Raw genomic sequence first — 12,350 nt, 5'->3', positions numbered from 1 at the left:
GCACACAAAGGGACCTCGGCCCCCTGGAACTAGTTCCTATGCCAGAAAATATGAGGAGGTAGCCATGCTAGGCTGTTGCTGCAAAATGAAAGGAGCCTGGGTGCCCCTAGACTCCTTGTGGATATTCCCAGGTGATGGGTTAATTGCTTTCTGCAATCTAGAGGAGGAGCTGTAAAATGACCAGTGCCTCTGATGAAGCTTTAGCGTTCTTCTCGAAAGGCAAACTTCCCGGAGTGCTTCAGCAACTCAATGGTGGGCTAGAGGTCGTGCCAAGGTCAGGCGGCACATCTCCTGGTCAGATAGCCTTTCCTATCAGCAGCAATTTTTCAGCCACTCAGGAAATGGCAGCCGAAGCAAACAGAGACACCATTAATTATTGAGCCCTTCGGTGTGGCTGGTGGAGACTCGGTGACCTTCCCGTTCTCCTTCAGGCAGGACCAGGAGTGCTGCAAAGCAAGAGCTGGAGATTGGGTGCTTTGCGATGGAGCCGCATGCATTTTTTAACGAGCCCGTTGGAAATAGCATCATAGAATCTTAGGGCTATATTCAAGCAGCTTGCTGGGCTAGCAGCAGCTAGCACAACAGGACCCCCCCCCCCAATTCTCTTCTTCCCCACAAGCTCCCCCCCCCCCACCTCCCCAAATCTGCTCTGGAACACACACAATCTTCATTACAGTCCAAAGACCCGCAAAAAACAATTCTGAAAGCAAACTCTGGCACAAATACAGGAAAGGCATTTTGAGACCATCACTGTGTCCAGAACATGCTGATTTCTAATTCTTATCACCTCCGAGAGAATTTTTTTGCCATGGTTATATCATTTATCTTATCTCCAAGCAGATACCTGACAGATGATATCAGAGTTTCCAGGTAAATTCACCAATAAGGGCTTAATTAATTGGTTCCTGGCTTGTTTATGTAGCCTACAGTGTAATAAAATATGTTTCATACAATCGGCAGCCTGAGAATATAAGCAGAGTCTATCCTGATGAAGTATATTGGTAGGGTTGCCATATTTCTAGAGGCAAAAATCTGGACAACCCCCCCAAAGCCCTAGATATTTGCTTAAAATTTTAAAAGTCCCCCAAAATATCTACAAGGGACCTGGTCAGGGAAGGCTGAACTGCAGGTGTTTGCCCAGCCTCTGCTTAAACCTGTGGTGTCCAAACGTTTTTCAAAGAGGGCCAGATTTGATGAAGTGAAGGGCCGTGAGGGCCGACCAAAATTATCCTTTTTTTAGGATTGAAGTTGTTGAGTGTTTTTTTTATGATTTTACCCCAAAGTTAGGAATAAACTGCCACAGGGGCCAGATTAAACTGACCGGCAGGCCGGATTAGGCCCCCAAAACAGATTTTGGACATGCATGACTTAAATGCTTTCAAAGAAGGAGAGTCTACCCACCTTCCCAAGACATTCCGATCCACTAATGAACAGCTCTCTCTTTTTAATGTCTAATGCAGTATTGTTTTTAATATTCAGTTGGAAGCCGCCCAGAGTGGCTGGGGAAACCCAGCCTGATGGGCGGGGTATAAATACGGTAATCATAATCATAATAATTATCTTTAGGACATTTATTTCAATGTTTAGCCATAATCTTACCATTTCCACCCATTGGTTCCTAGTCTTGTTCTGTAGGACCTGTAGCTGCCCCTCTTTCTAACCAGCTGTCGTTGGACTATAGCTCCCATCATGCCTGACCATTGGACATGCTGGCTGGGGCTGATGGCATCCAGCAACATTTGAAGAGCTACAGATTCGCCAGTCCTTCACTAGAGCAGGTTTCCCCAAATTTGGGTCTCCAGCTGTTTTTTTGGACTACATTTCCCATCATCCCTGGCCACTGGTCCTGCTAGCTAGGGATGATGGGAGTTGTAGTCTAACAACAGCAGGAGACCCAAGTTTGGGAAACCCTGCTCTAGAGGAGCAAAAAGCAGGCTGCTCTGTCTTCCATGTTTCCTTTCCCCACCTAAACAATAGAAGCAATCCAATCACAAGAAAGAATTGGTAATCTGGCCATAAATCAGGGTGAGAGCTGGCCTTTCCCAGCTGCGAAGTCTGAGAAGGAGCTGTTGTAAATTCCTGTTGGTCTAAAACCATCTGTATCCAGAGGCCCCTGTTTCAGGGCTGCTTGGCGTCAGAGGCCCTAAAACTGTGAGCTGACCTTGTCACAGCTACAGAAGAAATACTTAGGCATGAGGGGGACTTCCTGGCAGGTCCTAAGGCTTAAGATAACAGAACAAATACTTGCTATAACTGCTCCATTGACTGAACCAGAGACATGAGAGAAACTAGCCTTGGTAAGAAGCATTGACACCCACTTTTCCAGTTTCTGACCTTGTAACACAAGGTTGTGGGACTGTTAACCAAACTGTGAGACGTGTGGCTCAACCGCAGTCTGCATGGCAAATGGTCAGGGGTGATCAGATGATGGGAGTTTGTAGTCTACTAACATTGGAGAGCCATAGGTTTTTCATCCACAATTCAACAGCAGCCTGCCATTAGACTACCTACCTGTTTAATTAACACTTCTCATGATTTATTGCTATGCCAGGAAAAAGGTTCACCTGCCAAATTTCCAACTATCAGGGTTCCATGAAAGAAAGAGAAACATGGGCCAACACTTTTTATGTTCATTGCAGCACCTGGGCTTAGCAAGGCATGTGATCCTCACCTCCAACACTTATTTGATTTAGATTTATACATTTTTTGCCAATTTACTCGGTGTTAGGTACCATCAATATATCATTTTCATATAATTTTCTCTTACATGCTGAAAATCCATATTCTACAATTGTTTCCATGCTTCCATGACTATATTTATGACCGATATCTATTGCCCAATGTATCATTGGGGATTATGAAACTAACTCTTGTGCCTTCGCCTCCTTCCCAATAGTGCTGCCACCCCAGGAGCTGCTTCCATGGCCTCCATCCACTGGTGGGGGAAACTGGGACATTCTGGGATCAAGTCAGAAGCCGTGACGGCTTAGGGAATTTACAGGACCGTCCCGGGAAAATTGGGGCAGCTGGAGGGTATGTTGTGATCGGATCCTGAAAGTACGTACTCAGACACATGTACAGACGTAGGGAGCATGCAGGAGACACGGAAAAGCATTCTCTTTCGTTCTCTGTTGTTCCCATTAAATGGAGGCTACGTGCTGTCATTTGAAAGCCACTATCCCATGTGGCTGCAGTGTGCGCACATGAAAATCACAACCACATGAGAGAGAGCCAAGCACTGAATTCTTTCTCACCCAATTGGCACCCTCCCTCTCAAAGGGAACAAAGCTAACCCGACGTGAGCTGGCGAGACCTGCACAACAGGCTTGTACGTGGCTGGGTGAGTGCGTGGAGGAAAAGTTTGTGATGGGAAAGAAGGAGGATAATTGGGCTCTGTTTTAAATTGTACACAGCCAAATTTCATGTGGTTGCTTCTGAGTCTCAGCTGCTGCTCACCAGGCTGGGTCACTGTCCCTTAGCCTCAGGACACCACCTCTAAATTATGAACCTAAATTATGAACCTAAATTATGAACCTAAATTATAGTCAGGAAGATTGAGAAGGAAGGAGGTAAGGAAATGAGCCCATGCAGCTGATCTCCCCCAGCTCACTAACAAGTAAGAATAAATCCAACAAACAATAAATCTATTGAAATCAAAATTTCTGGTATCTATGTGGGGCCCACAAAGGGTTCTGCTGGTAGAGCTAGTGGAGCAGATCTCCACGATCTTTGATGAACTGTAAGAAAGTCCCAGGGCAGTAGTGGGGGGCGTGATGGATACAGGGTGAGGATGGGAGACACAGTCGAACTCAAATGCTGTTCATTAATTAAGGCAGCCGCTGTCAACCTATTGCCTGGGCCGGGGCTGATGGGAATTGAAGTCCGAAACAGCTGGCAGTCATTAGGTTGTAGTGCGACTCATGCAACACGTTGGCGATTAATATACACAGAACAATAATTATACATACTTTATCAGCCTTCTGAGAAAAATGCAAAACATTAAACAAATCCACAAAGACTTGCGAACTACACAGCCTAAAATGAACTTATAATGTCTGGTTTCAATAGATTTTTCAAATGCTTAACTCAGTCTTTTAGATAAGTTCATGAAGATACCAACAAAAGGTAAGTTTGGTGATATTCACAATACCGAGAGATGCTAGTAGAGTTGTAGATAGAGACAGGGTGCCGGTGTTTTGCACCTGTTTCGCCCTGGCAGTCCAAGAAATCAAGTGGCCACTGTTCGCCCGGGCTTGCAGATAGCACACTCCCAAGATAATTTTCCAGGCTTCTTCAGTGGTCTAATCTCAAAGTCTTGATATGTATATGTTGCATTTTTCTGGCAGTCCTTAGGTTGGCAAAGGCTACACTAATGGGCTCAGCTAAAAACCAGACAACAAATGCCATGGTGTTAGCGATGGCTTTGCTTCTTGCTTTCCTGACAATGGATTCCAAAGTGGGAGAGGTGGTCAGGCTGTTTTCCTTATTTCTTTCTGCTGTGTGGCAACTGTATGTCACAGTGACAGACAGCTTGTGGCTTGCCAGCTATGTTCTGTTTGACATTGGTCTCTGGCAGAGGAGGTGGCAGCCACATGCAACAGGAGAGGGGTGTGAATGATGCCCTTCCTTTGCTCTCTGACAAGCGGAGAATGTTACTCATTCTTTTGAGCGGACAGGAACTCTCATCCTGAGCTTATCGCCCGGGGCAACCCATGCTGGTGTGTGTTTGATCCCAGCAAGGAATGAGAATGACAGCACGGGTGGAGGCTGGGCTAGGCTGTCCCGAGGGCAAAGCAGATTCTGCCAGGGACATGCTCTGCCCTGCATGTCCAGCAAGGTAGTCGTGGTGGTCTGTTGCAGCAAAGGGATTCACACGCAAACCATCTACTTTGCACAGGTACATAGTGTTCTCAGCCCCCTAAAGAAAAGAAAAAAGACTCACATTTTACTGCTTCCAAGGTTTAGCCACACACAGGCCACTGTGCTTTAGTAAATGGGGAGGCTGACCTGCCTTGTGCTATGCTGATGAAGGACCGCAAAGTGATTGCACACACAATGGATCCTTTTTGCTCTTTCTCTGGAAGATCTATTCCATCGGCAACACTGCAGCAGAAACTGCATCTGCAGAACCAGCCGATAAAGGCCCTGTGTTGCCCCATTCACAGCTTACATATATGGGGCATTCCGACAGAATGTGTTTGTTTTTAGGATGCCACAAGACTCTTCCTTATTCTTTCTTAAATCGGCTTTGTTGTAAACAAAACCTGCCCTTTTCCCTTATGGGGTATCCAACAGCCCATACAGAGTCCTTAAGTGGGTTCCCTATTGGCAGGAGAAAATAACACAGGGCAACCAGAGAATATTGAGAAGCAAAGCAGCTATTAAGCCTGATCTTTATTAAACTATTGCAACAGGGTCCTCACTTACCACATGCAGGAAAGAGGAGGAACCCAGAACAAAGGTGTGCCAGCTCCTATATAGACTTTTGAAATTACCCACCCTCAAACTCAAGACCACCCCCAGAAACATCATACATACATCACAGAAGGGGCGTAGGCCAAGAACACCACCCCAATACATCATACATACATCACAGAAAGAGGTGGTTTCCAGCAAAATCCTGCCTGGCAAAATATCTGTCAGTGGTCACTGATTGGATCACCAGGGCAACCTGGCCATTCTTTTGTAATGATAAATACTTAATTCCTGAGCCAGGTCATAGGCTCACCCTATTCACTTCTTAAATGTGCCCTTAAGGCAGGATTTGTGAGCACAGAGACAATGGGGAGGTTTTTTTTTTTTTCATTTCCTCCCTCCTTGCAGAGAAACATTTGGTCAGTTTGGGAGAGTCAAAGTGGTTTCAGGACTGTCTTCCTGTACTGTTTCAGACATGTGGTTTATATATTTATGTACGTGTTTGCCTTGTACATTTAATTTCTATATCTGAGACCTTAAATTCTTTTAGCAGATTGAATACAGAATGAGCAGGTAAACGACAGAGTTGGTAGAATTCCGAACTGTACCACTTCCGATTATTCTGCTGCTGTTCAGCTTTGTGCGTTGATTGTTTTTAAAATCTTATTGCGTTTTTATGTTGTCTTTTATTACATTGAAAAAAGGGTTTGTGAAAAGGTCGACTCTAATACTGTGTAAATAAATAAAATGTGGCGTATTTTTTACAGACGGCATGTTCTCGGAATGAGGCTCCACCTGCCTTGAGCAAATACAGTGTGTATGCATGTGTGTGTAGTTCTGTGAGTGTGCATGCACACACACACAAGCACAACATCTTTCCCAGCTGTCGTAGCTGCCATCTTCCACCAACATTATGTGTTCATATTTTGGGAGGGGGAGAGAGAACCCTGGGAGCATAACCATTCAACCCAGCCAGCAGTGCCCAAGGACACATTAGCACGCCAACAGGAAATCCTTTGTTCAAACAGAGCAGATGAAGTCAGATGGACACTTTACGCACAGTCAACAACAGCCAGACCTTTGTCTGTGTTTGCCAAGTGAATCCAATCAGCCCCTAATGACTCGAGAGCTTCTTGGAGGATGGAGGTGGGGGAAGGAGCGCTACACCAACCCTATTAACTCAGGTCTTTTTCTTAAAAAGCACACACACTAAAAACAGTCTAACAGTGAAAGCGACCTTGTCTGCCAGCCTCCTCCACTTGGAAAGATGAAAAGAGTATCAGCGAGCAGATTAAGGAGGCAATAGGCACCAGATGTCATGGATCGGTTGGACGCAGAGGAATGGCGGGAGGAACCAGCTGGGGAAACCCCCAAGGGAAGAGGGCTCAGAGTCCAGGGACTGGCGGTGGGAAGCCGATGAAAGGTCATAAAGAAAAGAGAAAGACTGGGAGGTGGAGGTGTCAGAAGCTGAAGAGGTAACTTCTTCTTCTTCTTCTTTGGCAATCACTCATAGCCAAGTAAGATGGACTTCCATGAACCTGGTCTTAACAGGGAGTCCATAAGTGATTGTGGAGGCCAATTCTGGATCCACATGTCCTTCCACAGTAGGGACCTAGGTTTCTGGGCGGGAGTTGACCACGGTGAGGGTTTGCCAAGTACGCCTTCCTCTTAGCGCGTTTCTCCCTTTCGTCCTGAGTTCGAGTGTGGAAGTTACTGTCAGCTGTCAGCTGTACAATATGAGGTAATGCATGTTCTTTGTACTTTTGTCCATTTGCTGTATTTATTGTCCCCGATTAGAACTATAAAACGGTGATTTTCTTGAGTCAAAATGAGAGTACCCCTAAACAGTCGGCGGTTCGAATCCCCGCGACGGGATGAGCTCCCGTTGCTAGGTCCCAGCTCCTGCCAACCTAGCAGTTCGAAAGCATGTCAAAGTGCAAGTAGATAAATAGGTACCACTCCGGTGGGAAGGTAAATGGTGTTTCTGTGTGCTGCTCTGGTTCACCAGAAGCAGCTTAGTCATGCTGGCCACATGACCCGGAAGCTGTACGCCGGCTCCCTCGGCCAATAAAGCGAGATGAGTGCTGCAACCCCAGAGTCGGTCACGACTGGACCTAATGATCAGGGGTCCCTTTACCTTTAAGTAATATAGCAAAGCACCATGTGGAAATGGTAAATCCAGATTCAGCGCTTGGGAACAGGGTGGCATGTTTATGAGGGTTATGTAAACTGGAAGCTGTGAAGAACTTGAATGCATGAGCTGCATTGGGCCCATAGCAAGTCATTTTCTTGAAGCACCCCATTGACTTTGCTTTCCAACCCTACAGCATCCCACTGCTCACCTGTCAAAGCTGCCCAGTTAGCTAAAGGACAGCAATCGGCCTCTGGATCCGTGCCTGGAATTTGAGCAAAGGCAGCTACTTTTGGCAAGCGGCCACTTAAAACCTGCCAAAGATGGTAACAGCAGCCAGAAGAAACGAAACGTGTTTTAAAGCACAGAGGTGTCATTGTGCAATAAGAGCAGCCATTCCAAAACACCCTCCGAGGCAGAGTGTTTTCTGATAAAGATGCTGTGTCCAGTATCAGAGATTTTCACAAAATGTCTCCATTTCCAGACCATCTCCCTCACAGGGCCTTTTGGGATGATGTCTATAAAAAATGTACCGCCATCAGCTGCTCATTTGCTATGGGGAGATCTAGACGTATCTTTTCCTCTGCAATTGTGTTTATATTGTTTTATTTATCTACTTGCGTTGGTATGCTTTTGAATTGCTATTTTTTATTGTTTTATTTATTTCTATTTAAAATCCTGCTTTGTCGAGCCACCGCCTCTTAAAGCAACTGACAAATATGTATACGCAGTGCTTTTTTCTTTAAAAAAATGTTTTGGGGTACTCTCATTTTGACTCAAGAAAACCACCATTTTATAGTTCCAATGGGGGAAAATAAATACGGTAAATGGACAGAAGTACAAAGATTCACAAAATGTTTAGGGGTACGCATACCCCTGCGTAGCCCTAGAAAAAAAAAGCACTGTGTATATGATTGCACTCGCATCCACTCACTCATTTATTTTGTGCAGAGAGCAGTGATAGAAATTCACTGGCCACGAATAAGCCTCTCATTGCCTGCAATCCTATATCAACTGAGTTGGGAGTAAGCCCTATGAAATCAGTGGGGCAGTGGAACTTCCGTCTGGGTAGACATGTACAGAACTGCCCTGTAAAGAGAACAGAGAAAATGCTGATGAGAAAATGCAGTTTTCTCCCTCTTATCAAGGGCACTTGCAGTTTGCAGCACCACACACTTCCATCCAGTGTCCTTTGCTCCTGCAGCTATTCGCTACTCACCATGCTTCGTTTATGGAGACTTATTGTTTTGCACTATTTTACTGATATCTCTAAAGCAAATATTAAAACCTGGGTGATACTTTTCTTAAATGGCCTGCTGAGAAAGCATTTTGGTATCCCAAAGCTTTGCTGTGCTGCTAGTGGAATGTAAGATTATATAACATTTGTAAGTCAATGTGACAGATCCTGAAGCTGAGGCTCCAATACTTTGGCCACCTCATGAGAAGAGAAGACTCCCTGGAGAAGACCCTGATGCTGGGAAAGATGGAGGGCACAAGGAGAAGGGGGCGGCAGAGGACGAGATGGTTGGACAGTGTTCTGGAAGCTACCAGCATGAGTCTGACCAAACTGTGGGAGGAACTGGAAGACAGGAGTGCCTGGCGTGCTCTGGTCCATGGGGTCACAAAGAGTCGGATGCGACTAAACAACAAGAAGTCGTCAATGTGAAATACAGTGGTACCTGGGGTTAAGTACTTAATTCGTTCCGGAGGTCCGTACTTAACCTGAAACTGTTCTTAACCTGAAGCACCACTTTAGCTAATGGGGCCTCCTGCTGCCGCTGCACCGCCGGAGCACAATTTCTGTTCTCATCCTGAAGCAAAGTTCTTAACCTGAAGCACTATTTCTGGGTTAGCAGAGTCTGTAACCTGAAGCGTATGTAACCCGAGGTACCACTGTAATAAAAAACTAAATACAAGCATGTGAATATGTTTCACTGACATGAGTGGAAGTGCGCAAGCGATCTTTGGAAAGTTCCTTTCTCTCCAGTTCTAGCACTCTGTTGTAACACAAATTATCTCTGAAAAAAGTTGTTTCTATTTAAAAAACAAACAAGGGAGGGGGCAGCCTAAATGTTTCCCATAAAATGTAAGCTTTCTTTTCATTTTTTTTGTTTTTAAAAAACATTGCGTGATGGGAGCTACTAAAATAGCCTTCTGGTGAAAGCACACCCACCCAAAACCACAGGATCATAACTACACTGCTAGAAAAATTGACTCAGTTAGGAGCATTCAGCCATTTCTTCAGCTGAGCCTATTCACCAGGGACTGTGAGATCTAAGTCCCTTGACAATCAGATGACTGCATGTTACAATTGTACATTCAAAGAAAGGCACACAAATCAATACAGTACAATCCTCGCAGGCTTCTCTGTTATTTATTTTCATTAAAGGTGTGATTAAGGACACAGCTACATTAGTAAAGAAAAAGCGTTTTATATGCGTTATAACACCGTGGCACCAGATGGCGCTGCAGAGTCCCGTCTTTCGCCAATGTGATTTCCCATTTTGAAGTTTACAACACGTTTTCCTAAAACACATTTTTTGATTTGTCTAGATCCAGCCTAAGTTTTTACATCTATATTGAGCAGCCAGGCCCGAAGGAAACACCCTTAATGGGGAAAGTAGTTTCTATCCTGCTCTCCCCCTCTTTAAAAAAATGCAAATGAAAAACCCCTAGGGCTTGTGGGAAAAAACGTCAAATGTCAGTAAAAATCAATATAGTTTTTCTCAAGTCTATTTCTATCCACTCCTTTCCTGACCCTGTCTCTTCTGCCCTCTTGTGATGAGAGAGAGAATATTGACTGGTGATGTTTAATGCGTATTTAAAAAACTCAGGCATTTTGAGGGTCCTTCCAGGTAGGGACTTTGTATCTGATGAGCTGTTGAGATCCAGTTTTATGTTTGTTTTTTTAATAATGTGTGCATGATTAGCATGTTATCTTCCACATATACTGGTCTGATTCAGCTACATTTCAGTATGTGGTTGGAAACCGCTACCTTGAAATGCGCATGTGGAAGGCGATTAATAAGCATCATCATCATCAACAACAACAAGGGATACCCTCTCCTTTTTGAGTATCCCTGGTATGGTAAAGTCCAGGTTGAGGGAGGAGAAAGTGTGGCAAGACCCTGAAGTGGCCCAGACCCAAGTTAATCGCCTCAGTGAGAAGACTGGGCCATGCTGGGATATAAGGAGGATTCACAGGGTCTTTGAGGGACACAGGTGGCACTGTGGGTTAAACCACAGAGCCTAGGACTTGCCGATCGGAAGGTTGGCGGTTTGAATGCCCACAACGGGGTGAGCTCCCGTTGCTCGGTCCCTGCTCCTGCCAACCTAGCAGTTTGAAACCCCACCAAGTGCAAGTAGATAAATAGGTACCACTCCAGCGGGAAGGTAAATGGCATTTCCGTGTGCTGCTCTGGTTTGCCAGAAGTGGCTTAGTCATGCTGGCCACATGACCTGGAAGCTGTACGCCGGCTTTCTCGGCCAATAAAGCAAGATGAGCGCTGCAACTCAGCCACGACTGGACCTAATGGTCAGAGGTGTCTTTACCTTTTTACAGTGTCTTCAGCTAAGCCAACACCTTCAACCTGTGGTGGAACCACCTTTGAATGGACCACATACATTTGTGTTTCTGCTTTGCACAGCCATATGCAAACGTGTGTGAATGTATATATGTGTATGTGTGTGTGTGTATATGTATATGTATATACACACACAGCTGTGATGTTTGGAGCTGAAATGAATGCATCTTGTGTGAGAGAGCATGAGCTGATGATGAGCATGGCAGGATGCAGCCAGTTTTTTCCCCAGGCAGTTACAGCCTCCAGCGATTTGGGATGCAGCCAGGTCTGAGAAGCACTCAGGACTGGTGTGAAAGGAGCTTTTCAGAGAGGGAGAGAAACCCACCCAAAGGCAAATATTATGGGAGCAAAAAGCAAGGGGGTGGGGTGCGAGGAGAAGCGTGCCTGTAGTCTTGAAAACGTGGAATGGATTTTGCAGGCATTGACTGAGCTCATTGCTCACCTTTCAGCTCCCTGGTTTTCCACTCTGGTCAGATGCTGGGTTCTGTCTCCAGAATAAAAAAAAATGCTGTGTCTTGGTTCTGGACCAGGGCTGGTATGAAAAAGGAATAAAGAAGAATGGGGATTCCGGCTGGGCTCCAAATCCCACCCACCCAGCCCAGAAACTGACAGCACCTCTGTGGTGGGGGTATCGCATTATTTTCACACTTGCACCCTGCAATATTTTGTTACTGGGGAAATGTACTCCTGCCCCATTTCCCCCATACAGCATCAGTTAGGAGTGTTGGGTCGATTATGGGTGGTATTCAACTAAGCGATACCTATAGCAGACCTACTGAAATGTATGAACACGACTAATCAATTTCTCTTAGTAACACTTACTTGAATGCCATCCTATATCTGTGTGGGTTCCATGACCCACCATTGGGTAGGATCTGTGATAACATTAGTGCTGAGCAACAAAACTGAGGATATTTGCAAGTCCTTAACATAAAAGGAAGGGTTGCAGGTGGCCCTGTGGGTTAAACCACAGAGCCTAGGACTTGCTGATTAGAAGGTTGCTGGTTTGAATCCCTGTGACGGGGTGAGCTCCCGTTGCTCGGTCCCTGCTCCTGCCAACCTAGCAGTTCGAAAGCATGTCAAAGTGCAAGTAGATAAATAGGTACCGCTCCGGCAGGAAGGTAAACGGTGTCTCCGTGCGCTGCTCTGGTTCGCCAGAAGCGGCTTAGTCATGCTGGCCACATGACCCGGAAGCTGTACGCCGGCTCCCTCGGCCAATA

The sequence above is a fragment of the Podarcis melisellensis genome (genome assembly GCF_964234715.1).
Source record: "Podarcis melisellensis genome assembly, chromosome: 2".
In the NCBI taxonomy this organism is placed as follows: domain Eukaryota; kingdom Metazoa; phylum Chordata; class Lepidosauria; order Squamata; family Lacertidae; genus Podarcis; species Podarcis melisellensis.
Note: the sequence above shows the minus strand (reverse complement) of the source record.